The sequence below is a fragment of the Schistocerca piceifrons genome, chromosome 6 (genome assembly GCF_021461385.2).
Source record: "Schistocerca piceifrons isolate TAMUIC-IGC-003096 chromosome 6, iqSchPice1.1, whole genome shotgun sequence".
Classification (NCBI taxonomy): domain Eukaryota; kingdom Metazoa; phylum Arthropoda; class Insecta; order Orthoptera; family Acrididae; genus Schistocerca; species Schistocerca piceifrons.
Window position 1 is genome coordinate 490970990 of NC_060143.1, and position 13863 is coordinate 490984852.

The following is a 13863-nucleotide window of genomic DNA, read 5'->3' on the forward strand; positions in this document are numbered from 1 at the left end:
GGTAGTTATCAGTAGCGCAGAATCACCTATATTACTATCTTTTTGATAAATGAACATTGATGTGAAAACATTATTTTCTGTCCTAAACACCATAATATTTTGTGTACATATCTAAGCCTTCCACAACGTTGTACCGTCCGATAATACAAATTGCTCATAAGGGGTTAACTATTCACTATTCAAACGTTGACAAATTTACTTTTTTTTAAGTGCAGACCCTGCTGTACACTATGTTGAGTGTATTTTTATGTATACATGCAGTCACATCAATCAAACTTAACAAGTAAATCATTTCTGTGGAATAACTGGAAGAGACCCATCTCTTGTATATTAAGATCGTTTCAAATACTTATTGCACTGCTGTTTAATGAGACAGGTTTTCACGTGCAAACGTAGATTTTGTGAGCTGATTTTTCCACTGAATGGTTTAAATCAGGCAAAATTCTCTGTTATATGCTATAAGAAATTTTATCAGATCAAAATAAAGATATCAGACCTATTAAATCAAATAACAGATCAAAATAAAGATATCAGACCTATTAAATCAAATAATAACTGAAAGAAAAGTAAGGATATTAAATGTACAACTTTTTTATGTGAAAATCAACCCAATTTAGGTAGTCAAGGCTGAGCCAGTTACAAGAGAGGGTATGAAAGGCTCATTTTACATAATTGAGCGTGCCAGTCTATATTATTTCTTTATTTCGCCATGTCTGATGCAATCAGGATCATTTATACTTCATTTAGATAAGTTTTACATAGGTGATCCAGCCAGGATAGCTTCTTTTATTTAGTTAGATTCGTTTCAATATAATACACATCTAGAGGAAAGAAATAATCAACACAAGATATTTCGTCAAATTTTTATCGATGGGGTACTCCACGCAACTGTTTATCGAAACTTTGCAACACGATGAGATGACGACACTGCTTCAAACGGGTTTAAAGTATTTGTTTGGGGAAAATGAAGTGTGATCCACACCGTTTGTTCACTGTGGATGAACAGGATGATTATTTACATATACCAAGAGTTCGCTTCTCCAACCATTGTTTAATTTTGCACCCTGTACACCCACAACTCAACTAAAAACTTAACCTTCTTGTTACTGTACTGTGTAAGGTTCTTGCTACATTTTAAAGATGGATGATTTGTGAAAGTAAGTCTGGATATGCCTTCAATGAAGAAAAATGTCCCATTAAATACAATGCTTACCACCCTTCTCCCCCGCCACCCCCACCCCACGAATGATATTAGTACTGTGATGTGACTGCCATGAGAACGAGTTAGTATAAAATTAACTAGACACCGACCACAACTTTTCTGAACAACAATTTACAGTGGGCATAGAAAAAGAAAATTGAATTTACCTGAACATGAGTAAACGCATCAAATGTCTCACCACTCATAAATATGTTTAAAGCAACACGCAGGGCAGTGGGTATGTGGACGCAATTTATTGTAATCCCTCACAGATACAAGGAATTAGATAAGCACAATGTCTATAGAATGGAGCACTGAATTTTTCCCAGCCGTAGCTACAAAACTACACAAGCGCTTACCTATTCCCCTTGAAGTGCGGCAGCATCAGACTACCGGCAACTGGGAAGGTCTAGCCATGTTAGCAGCTCGACGTTCATGGCTTCAGAATCGTAACAGCATGGAGGCGGTGCCTGACTTCACAGTGACTTCAGTATTACTACTGAAAGGAACTTTTGCTTGTAGTTTTATAGAATTAATCTTCTTATTTTAGGAACAACAATTTTTATGAGTGTAAATAATTAATATTCCAAATCAGACAAGATAAGTTCAATTAATGAATATACAGGTGATGAGATTGTCATACCGGGAAGCGTTATTAATGATGAGGACCATTTTCATGAGTTTGTTAATCATGAGGATGATACTTAACGACCTGTAAGTGAATACCATAATGTAGCATATAGCGAAATTCTTGAGGCAAATGGTGTCTTATGATGTAGCATACAACAACATTGTTGAGGTTAGTGAGGAACAAGGTAATAATGAAAATGTGAGTCATGTTGAATCATCCGAACTGTCAAGCAGTGTTGATGAGGTTTGTATTGGGACTCCCAGAGAATCTAATTATAGGATTTTATTACTCTAAAAGAGAAAGACGCCAAAATGTTTGCGTGGGCAGACTGAACAGAGTAATAACAACAATACGAAAATTTGGGTAGGAAAATCGAACAAGCAAATAACAGCTTACAGCAAACTAATAATAAGATTGATGAATCTAATAACTGAATCAATCAGCTGACCAAATCTTTTAAAGAATTAAGAATGGAATTTAAGGTTGAATTGTCTAAGTATCAGAATAACATGTAAGCGAAAGAAAATGATAAAAATAACTAAAGCAGAGTTGATTAACTGAGTAAGTCGCTGAAAAAACGCAGGGGAAATTAGCAGGAAAAAATTAGTGCTCACAAGATCAAAATCCAGGAACATGACTATGAAATTATTTAACTAACTCTGATATTGGGAGGATAGTAACTAAATCTGACCAAACTGCTAGATTTGCTCGTAACAAGATTACAAATTCTGAGTCAGAAATTAAAGAGGTAAAAAAATTACGTGAAAATTCTTGTGAGTTATGTAATGTCATAACTCAGTCACAACAAGGCAGATGAGGTTTATGTAAAAATCGATTACTGAATAGATGCTAATAAGCAGGAATTGAATGAATATGGCGCTCAATTTGAAAACAGAATTACAGAAAGGCTAGAGGCTCGGTATTTACAGGAATGGAGCCGAAAAGGTGTAGGTGGTTCTGATGCAACTGATGACAGTTTCTTGGGGTGTGCAAGTTCCACGAGGTTTCGAAAACAGGCTCAATTCATCCTGTTTCTTTCGTGAAGCAATTTCATAATACGTTCAGTGATCGCAGGATCATAACATGCAAAACATATGACAGATCTATTAATACTTTTCTTAGCCAATACTGATCAAACACTGCATAAAAGACAGTGCATAAAGATATTTTCATAAGAAAAAAATTTCTTGATGGTGGGTGTCACAGCCACAAAGATTTCTTCCAGAATTACTGGGAAAGGAATTTTTATTGAGATTTAAGAAAGGGATCAAATTTCAATTGTGTTAATTAAATTGCCTGTAAGTGTACAAGAAAAGATATTGCGGATTCCAAAATATTCTTGGACACCTGGATTTTTTTGTCTGGCATACATCAACATAGAGAATGGTATAGAGGTAATGGCTGGAGCAAGAAAAACGAAGAGAGACAGTTTTAGGGGACCACTTGCTAGAGGTAGAGATGGATGGAATTGTGGAGGTTATCTTAATAATTATGGACATATTCAAGGAGAGGTCAGAAATGACGAGTAAAGGATAAGGTTAGATGAAGTAAATGATACGGGGGAAATGGAAAGACCCAGCAAGAAAAATAGTTAGGGATTTTGACGCAGTCCAGCCAAAATCTGAACCAGAAAAAGGGCCACTCAATGTTAACTACTTAGGCTATGATGAAAGAGATGCTATTAATGAAGACATTTTGTCTGAGGTTGAAAAGGAAGTAAATGAAAGCTGCCAGAAGGCATTAAATTTGTGGCTATATGGTACTGAAATATTAGCTATTCGCGTGTCAGGAAGTGATATTTGTGGGATTAACGAGGAACTTTACTTAAAGATAAAATAAGGAAAGAAGATTCCAAAATTGCCAGTGAAAGGGATAAGAATTATTGGAGCCATAGGTGCAAAGAGTAAGCTCGTAAGAAACCAAGGAATGTTGGAAGTTGAGACAAAAGATAGGAGGTTTGGTGTGAATGTGATTCTTCCAAGATTACGTGTAGTATTAACGTTGCGAACGAATTGCTTAACAGAATATTGTGCAGTTGTAGATATTGCGATAGGTGCCATACAAATCAAAATAGGTGAAGGTTAAGCTGAATTAATATTTGTAGGATGTGTGAGCCCAAAGAATAAACAGAGTGAGGTTCACATTAAAATTTTGAAGAACAAAGGTAATGACTACCCTGATGAAAGTGGCAATTAAATAATGGAAGTTACAGACAGTACAAATGCAGCTTCTAGAGATGATTCGAATTGTACTATATATGATGAGCAAAATGTGCCTTTTTGATAATGTTACTGAGGGAAGAGGACTTGAAACATGTGAAGTTAAATTTCATAGCATCTGAGGAAGACACTGATGAAGTAATTAATGAGAAGGTGTGTCGTTTGGTAGGTGCTGGATATGATAAGGAAGAACTATGATAGGTGTTAATTAGGAATCATATAAAAGTATTCTTTTTAACAGCTGTTCGGGGAAGGGCTATGTTTACCAGTTTGAAGTAAAATAACATGGCCCTTTCAAGCTGCGGCCACATGTAATTCCTATAGCAAAGCAAGAGGCTGTAAATAAAAAGTTCAATCAATGCTAGTATGGAATATTATTGTGAGACTGCTAAACAAATATTGTAGCATTATTGTTGTGGTAATGAAATCAAATGGGTCTGTTAGAATTCAAACGTCCCCTTAGAAAAATTATACATGACTGTCCTTAAACTGACACACAATATTTTTTAGCGCAACGCAATCTGACTTTCAAAAATCTCTACAAAAGAATGGCCCTGACTAACATTAACCTATACGTTTCACAAATCACTTACCTCACCAAAAATCTTCGTTACGCGAACTACTGCAATACAGCAAGCGCCACTACTGCCAGCTAAATAAAAGGCATAGTTAGCAAATGAAAGATTTTAATAGAGAACACACAATGTATTTACCTTAATAGTCATAATATATATAGCAGTTCATGACATCCAGTCTTACAAATTTCAAAACTCCGTCATCTTTCTCCCCACGTCCACCACTGCTGGCGGCTCACATCCAACTGTTGTCCCCATGTCCACCACTGCTGGCGGCTCACCTCCAACTGCGCAACGCTACGCGCTGTTCACATCCAGCTGCCGCTGCCCAACACTACAATGGCAGTTAACAATGCAAACTAGCCACAGACTGCACACAGCACAGCCAGTGATTTTCATACAGAGCGCTACGTAACGTTGCCAATAAGAAAACATAAACAGCCTACTTACATAGCCCCCATGCTCCCCACAAAAAATTTTACAAATTGTTTTGGGCAGTGGGCAATAATGATTTGGTAAAATTTTTCATAGTTACAATAAAAAAGAAATCAAATGAACACACTTATTGATACAATGTTGGTCAAAAGCTAAAATTTTCTCACAGTCCATAAAGACAGTCCTGATCGTTCATCACAGTTAAATAGCAGTGTTTTTCTCAAAGTCTGAGCAGTAGAAGAAAATGCACACGGAAGTAGTGGATTTCCATGCAGTCTTGAAGAAGTAGTATTGTCCTTCCAATGAAAAGACAGTGCTGACTCTTGACATGCAGACAGGTAATGGGCCACAACAGAGCAAACCCACCGCAGAGTCAGTCAAATTTTTGAAGAATATTGGTAGGTAGGTCATCACAGAGCAGACCCACTGTAGTCCTGGTAGAGATTGTGGTATTGGTGGGCCTCCATAGGTGCAGACCCACTGTAGTCCTTGTAGAAATAATGGTATTGGTGGGTCATCAAAGGTGGAGACCCACTGCAGTCCTTGCAGAAATAATGGTATTGGTGGATCATCAAAGGTGTAGATCCACTGTAGTCCTTGTAGAGATGGCCAGCAGCCATCTGTTGCGACTGTGCAGGTGCACAATCACCATCGAAGAGTCTTGCGGAGAATATAGCAAGTCCATAAACCACCACTTGTCCACTCACAAAAAATTTGTTTGAAATGTCCTTAGAACCAGCAATGCTGTTATCCAGTCCCTTGCTGAATTATTAACACATGTGCAAACACTAACAGTCCCTACTTCTCACATATTGTCCATATACTATGACCAGCAGAAATGTGTGCAGTGAAATGGAACTTGCAAGTTAATAATTTGTTGAACTGGTGTCAATTCCAATATTATAACATGAGAATACAATAACAAAGGTACAAAATACATCATCAAAGAACATAACAATACAGACAACATTTGTTGTAATACAGGCTTCACAAAAGAATCGAAATAACATATACATCAGTGTTACAGGAATTATGACATACGTAAATACATAAAAGATCAGAATAACTTTTGAAACATCAACTTCACACATGAGCATTAAAACAAAACAGAATAAATAATGTCTAAGCATATTTACAAGGTAAATAACATATTATCAGAAAAATTCTACAAGATAAATCTTATTAGCTACACACATACAGACAGGAAAAACACAAATTCACATAGTGTAATAACACAAAAATACAGGACAGGGTTTGTTTTCAGTGTGACATTTGGTACTGCAGTCCACCCCAAAACTTCATTCCATATATCTTTCCTCTTATTTCAACATTTCTTCCACCAAAAAAATTCTATCCATGCATGCTTTCTGTATTTATATGTTCACACATTTCTTACCTCATTATTTATTTTCCATTATCTTACCTCATCATTTATTTCCAAGAAAATCCTACCTAAACCTGTTGTCCCTAAACCCTACTTTTTTGGTTCATATCCTCTTTCTAAATACTTTTTTGGCCAACCCATTTTCTTATAGCTTCTCAATGCATTTCTTCCAATTCATCATAGTTAGTTTCTTATATAGTCTACCCCCTCTTAAGCTAACTTAAATCTACTGAGCTCAGATGCTAAACTAAGGGACGAGGCAATGCAGCACAAAACAATTAACGCAAGCAGCAATGACAAAAAATTCAAATTGGCAAAGCAATTGCAATATTACAACTAATATAACCCACTGTGCAGCAAACAAGAAAAATAAATCCGTAGTAAAACTGGCTAAACAGCGTAATACAAAGTCAAATTCAGTAGCACTATAGCTGGCACACAGCAGCAGCAAATGCAATAACTTATATCTAAACATGACAAAGCTCAAGCAGAAAAATATTACATCAAAGACAACAATGCAGACAAGGGAAATGTATATTCACATCTTAATGTCTATGTAATTAAAGTGGTGCACCACAAGAAGTTATTCTACCAAAAAAATTAACAAGTAGTTGAAAAGAAAATTCCGCATGCAATTCCTGTGAAGGGAAATGTGTCTTTATGCTCCTTCGTTTTCTTTGAATAGATCATAAAATTATTTACTGGATCTGTAGGCATAAAATAGTACAACTATTAAATTTTATTTTAACCAATGCTGCAGTGCAGCTAGAAACTAGATATTAAACAAAATGAGTAATAAATACATAAAGCAAGCCATATGGCATTTCTCTCAACTAGCAAGACAATAGCTGTGAAATGTTTCTTATCGTTTCATCAGGCATTTTAGTAAATATCATAAATTAAGGGCTCCACAGTATAATCATATGTTTTCAAGTTTGAGCGTGTCGTATTTGTGATGCTTTCTAAAAAGGAATGTCAATAGCGAGGATAATGGCCTCCCTTTTTTTCTACCTGTGCCTCTGAAAAGGCACACACTAATGGCTTTTTCTCCAGGCGTCTGACACAGCTGGGTGCCCACGACGCAATACGTGCAGGTGGTCACTTAACTTTCTTACGGAAATATTTACGACAGCAGTTTCCGCTACAGTGACAGTCTCATACAAGAATATTTCACAGGTCAAGAATTTCTGTTACAAATCTGTAGAAACAAAATCGTATTGATATAACAGAGTCCAAAAAATTTTCGCCGGCATTGTAATACATTCACGCATTTACATACATTTCATAACTCTTAAAGTACGATTCTTGGTTTCCAACAACCTTTTTCACAAACCAGAGTCCCTAACCACTACTCATTATTCCTTACCTTATTCGTCGACACTTTTTAAATATTTCATCATAACAGATACGTAGCATACTCAAATAACTCATATAGCATCAGCTTATTGATCATAAACATACCGCAACAGCATAATACACATAGTCATCGTAATAATAACATCATAACACCTCAGTCAACTCTCAAAATCGTCATAGCTTCCTCCAATAATTTCAAAACCTAAAAAAATTCTCTGCTCATGTCAAAAGTGTCATCTGCCTCAAACGTACTTTAAAAATCGTGATCCCATACCAAATATATCATTCAAAGCTCTCATAATATCGCAATGGGTCCGAAAAAATATGAACAGTTCACATAGTACAGATGAAATACAATTTCGTAAGTGTGAAGTAATCCAACTTTGTAATTGCGTAAACATGTGTCACTGACATAGTAAAAAAAATGTTTATCTCTCAGTTAAATGATCAGATACCTGTGTAATTTGTGTGTTAGAGAAATATGGTACCGATGTGTAATGTTGTATAAGCAAATACCATATTAGCTAGGGCTCCTTGTGCTTGCCAAACACATGGTACACAAAGTAAGTGTGTACCCCCCTGAGGATTAATGTAATTATACCCTCAGGTGTTACAGATTACAGCAATGGAATGAAATGTATCACTGAAAACCCTTGTATCATTGTACTTCAAATATCTTAAAAAATAAATGTTTTAAGTGCGAAATCAATCACTCAAATACGTGTACTGTAGCGCTAAACTGTGCGTCATGTTGTAAGATAATCTCTGTGGAAGTCTCACAGTTATTGTCCTCCGAAAGCTAAGTTCTGCAGAAGTCAATGTACTTACCTCACGATAAACAAAAGTGAAATGTTTTGTGTATAGATATCGTAGTTATTAAGCTTATTGTTGTGATGAAGAAAGTACTGTACTGTAACGTATTGTTGTGCTACGGAAAAGACTGTCTCATTGTAGCTATACCACAAAAGTTACTACTAAAACATGTTTTACTTTCCAGAATAAAACAGAAAACTGTGCAGATATAAAACAGAAACACTGCAAAAGCAACATTTAAAATTGTCACTCATTAGTAGCGTCGTGATAAAATCGTGTAGCTGTCACATAAACTAACCACTATGTCATCTGGTATCTCACTGAAAGTACTTTAAATCCAGAATGTATTTTCAAGTAAACCAAAATGTTGTATTAAAATCTCATTAGCAGTACCAGTATATGTCCTAAGTATGTAAGCCTGATAGTCGTTACATAATCGTGCAACTAACAAGCAAGAATGTACAAATACAACACTGTAACATCTGTTCACTATAACAATGCATTCGTAATTTCTGTTTAAAAATGTTCCCTAGGTTCTAGACTGGATATTTAACTTCAAACATTGTTGCATGTTAACAGTTTCTTAAGTCTGACAAAGCATACTAGAAATGTGAAGTGAAAAGTTTTATGGCAAAGACAAAGTTAAAAAGCAGATTATCTTTCAATAACCGGTTTTACATGTGAAATGTGGTGTAAACCTTTACTCTTCCTAGTACGCAGAGTTTCAACTTCAACGCAATTATCATGTGGTATATGTCAGATTCTGTAAGGTCCATTGTAAACTAGAAAGAATTTGTGACTCAAGTGTTTCTTCTTATGTGACAATGAATGAGCTTTAATGAGAACTTTCTGACCAATATATAATTTCTTTGCATTTGCTTTACCATGTAGTTTTCTCCTTTTGTCTGCTGCAGATTTTATATTTATAATAGCCAAATCAATTATGTCTTTGTGTCAAAGTTTACGTGTATTCAGGAAAGGTACAAGCTCTCTGATTCTATTCGGTGGTTCTTCATTCTTTAGTGCAAGAGTAGGTGGTAAAGCAGTGGAGTCGTGAGGCATTTCATTCAGCACGTTTTGAAATAAGTGTAAATATCTGTCCCAATGCTGATGCTTTCTGTGACAATAAAGTCTGCAAAGCTTATTGATTTCTTTCATAATCCGTTCAGACGGGTTACAATGTGGTGAGTACAATGAAATAAAAACAGGTTTGATTTTATGATTCCGAAGCATGCGTGACCAAACAGCAGATTTGAATTGCGGTCCGTTATCTGAAATGACTTTACTAATGTGTCCAACTTCACGTAAGAAATTTTTAACAAAGGCGTTGGATACAGACTGTCCAGTGGCTTTACGTAAGGAGTGAAAGAAACAAATTTTGAAGTAAGTTCAACAGCGACTAGAACGTAGGAAAATCCATTAGATGTTCTGACAAGTGGTCCCAAGAGATCAACAGCAGCAAATTCTTTTAATTTAGAAGGAATAATAGGAAACAACGGAGCACGATGTGAGACAGTAGATGGTTTCGCCTTTTGACAAAGTTTACAAATAGACAAGACTCTTCGAATTCTCTTTTCCATATTGTTAAAATAACAAGTCGTTCGAAGAATATGATAACATTTTCGTGGACCAAAATGTGCGTAGCTGAAATGAATGTACCAAATGAGCTTATTAACAAAATCGTCTGGAATGCAAAGTACCCATAGCTTGTCATCAACAGTGCAGCGTTTGAAGAGTATGTTGTTTCTAACCAGGTAATAATGCCGAATCTGTGTGTGTGTCTTTTCATGCCATTTGCTCTTGATGTCTTTCCAAATCGGATCTTTATCTTGTTCATGAGCAATGTCCTTTAAAGATGTGGTGATGAAGTTTTCAAAGGCGACTTTCTGAATGTAAAGAACACTGAAATGTTTCTCGAGGTTGCCTTCTGTGTTACTTTTCTCAAGCCCAGCCGGTGCGCGTGACAGTGCGTCCGCAACAATGTTCTCGTTGCTGGGAATGTAGACTATTGTGAAGCGGAATTCTTGCAGAAACAATGCCCAACGTTTTAACCTGTCATGATTTAATTTTGAAGACATAAGAAATTGTAATGCACGATGATCACTTTATTCTTTTACGTGCTTACCAGAAAGTAAGAAACGGAATTTGTTAAATGCCCAAACGATAGCTAAAGCTTCTAATTCAGTAACGGAATATTTTTTTTTCAGTTTTTGTTAGCACTTGGCTAGCAAAAGCAATGGTTTTCTGAACAGTAGTGTCATTTTCTGTGGTTTCTTGAAATAAATGGGCACCAAGACCGACTTTAGAAGAAACCGTGCTAAGGCAAAAATCTTGTGACAGATCTGGATGAGCTAGTATTGGCGCGTTAAGTAACGCTTCTTTCAAAGAATTGAATTCCAACTGTGCTTGTTCGTCCCAGTTCCAAATAGTATTTTTTCCAGTGAGAGGACAAAGTTTTGGTGTAACAAGAATTTGCATATTCTGAAAACGACGGTAAAAATTTACAAGACCTAGAAAACTGCGGACTTGTTTTCTTGTGGATGGAACTGGAATGGCTCTTACTGCTTCTAACTTTTCAGGATCCGGCTGAATACCTTCAGAAGAAATAATATGTCCCAAAAACTTCACCTTTGTCCTACCAAATTCAGACTTTTACAAGCTAACTGTAATTCCAGATTCTGCAAAAATATGTAACACGCTGTTGAGGATGCGATTATGTTGTTCCCATGAGGCTTCTGCTATCAGAATATCGTCCACATATAAGGTGATGTGACGTTTTAAGAACTCAGGTAATATGGAATTTAGCCCGCGAATGAATGCTGCCGAAGAAATGTTCAAACCAAAAGGAAGTTTCCGAAACTGATAACAAACGCCGAAACAAAGGAAAGCTGTGTATTTTCTACATTCTGGATGAAGTTCGATCTGATAAAAACTGGATCTGAGATCAATAGAAGACAACACTTTTACACCATTAAAATTTTGAAGAATTTCTTCCATCGTTTGAGGCCTGTCTGTTTCAGGAATGATGATAGTATTGATTTGTCTCGAATCTAAGACAAGTCTGATCGATCCATTTTTCTTCTCAACAACATGTAATGGATTGTTGTATGAGCTTACTGCAGGCTCAATAATGCCCTCATTAAGCATAGATTATATTTCTGTTCTAACACGGTCCCTATAATGTGCTGGAATTACGTATGGTCTGACACAAAATTTAGTATTCTCACGAACACGAAATTGGTATTGAAATCCCTTGATTGTTCCTGTTTTGTGAGTAAAAACTGTGGAATGTGCTTGTAAAGTCTCAAAAAGGTCTTGCCTATCAGTGTCATTACAATTCTCAATTGTTCGAATTTTATTCTGAATTAACTCATTAGTATCAAATATGTCGTCGATATCATCCCTGTCAGTACTTGCAGAGTGATTGTTAGTGTCTAGTTCCGTAGGAAATTTCGAACTGTTGTCTAACAGAAGGTAAAGCCGATTAATTTCCTCGTCATGGTTTGAGAGCCAATCTTCAAATTTCAAAGCTATTGACTTACCTTCTTTCTCTAAACCTATTTCAGCATCGTGAAAGTTTAAGATTGCTTTGTATTAATTCAAAAAGTCTACTCCCAATATAATTTCCGTCGACAGTAATGGAACAATGAGAAAGTTCATAGAGAAGCTGTGGCTTTGACAAAAGAATTCTAAGTTTGTTTGTTGGCGTACATCTACACTTTTTCCAACGATTGCACCTTGTAATTTAATCTTACGTAACGGAAGTGTGGGCCAATCGTTCGATTTGTTGCATTTGCTGAAGGCTGTTTCACTAATTACTGAAATGGGACTGCCAGAGTCAAGTACCACAGTAAATTTTACGTCACTTACTGTAATGTGAATCACAGGATATGCAATGTTGTTATGTTTTATGTCGTGTTCCTGGAGTAAGATGTCCATAATGTCTTCCATTTTTACGTAACTACTAGCTACGGCAGCTGCGTCGTCAGTTTCATACGTACGTTTTGTGGCTGCCAGCGGTATGAGTCATTGCCTATTGTCTCTTTGTTGGCGTGCGTCGTTATTGGGATTTGGAGAACTAACTTCTACAAATTCACCTTGTCGAGAGTGCCCTGCTCTGTTTGAATCCCGCCAGTTCTGATGGAATTCGGGTCTGTCGTTTTGTCGGTAGTTTACATAGTTTCTTGTTTGTCGGTCATGTGGTGGAGAATTTCTCCCGGAATCGTAACTGCGCGCTGAACTGCTGCGTCTGAAGTTATTCTGTCTCCCTTGATAATAATTGTTTTTGTTCCCATATTGTCTGTTTGTATGGTAATCTCTGTCATATTCATTACTACGGAAATGCGATCTTTCTCTGTAACTATTATTACTCTGCCAGTGGTTGTCATATAGGTGGTGTCTGTTTTGGTCACGATTTGTGTTGTAAGAATATACTTGTCGTGTCCAGTTATTGTTTCTGTCGTCACGGAATTGTGACGGATGTGACCTGTAGTGATTGTTTTCCTGTTTTCGCATCCTGCGACTGTCTGAGTCAATTTCTGATTCTTGTAAGAGTCCCTGAAAAGCTTCAATGTCGTCTTTGCAACGTCTTGCCAAATTAATATGTCGTAAATGTTCAGGCAATTTGATTAAACAAATGCGGATGAGTTCTGAGGGGCTGTACGGGTTTGACAGGTACTGATTCTTGTGCAACATGTCTTCAAAATATTTGACAAGACTGGAAAATTCAGATTGTTCAAAGTGTTTCATCATCATGATGCTATCTTTTACTCGGTCTTGCGTAGCTTGAGACCAATATGCTGAGAGGAAGGCATGATAAAATTCTCCTTCACTGTGACAATCGTGAATGACCGATCGCATTCTTACAGCTGGTTCATTCTCTAAGTAGCCACACATAAATTCTAATCTGTGTTCTAATGACCAGTTGGGAGGAAAACAATGAGAGAATTGATGGAGCCATGCTTGTGGATGAATGTCGTTGCCAGAATTCTTAAATGTTTTGAATTTACGTGTAGTAATGAACAGCTTATAGTCAAAATCATCATGTCGGCGAGTCACATGTCGGTCATTGTTACGTTTCGGCGGTTCCATCTCAAAATTCGGTGTGCTTGCCAATTTCTTTCATAATTTCCGAAGTGTCCTGTGTTATTTTTTTGTGGTTGTTTCGTATTTCTAAGTCCCTCTTCCCGCGTTGGAGCGCGAGTCTCCTCTGAAATATGTAATTCTTGCATTACTTGTGCCAACTGATC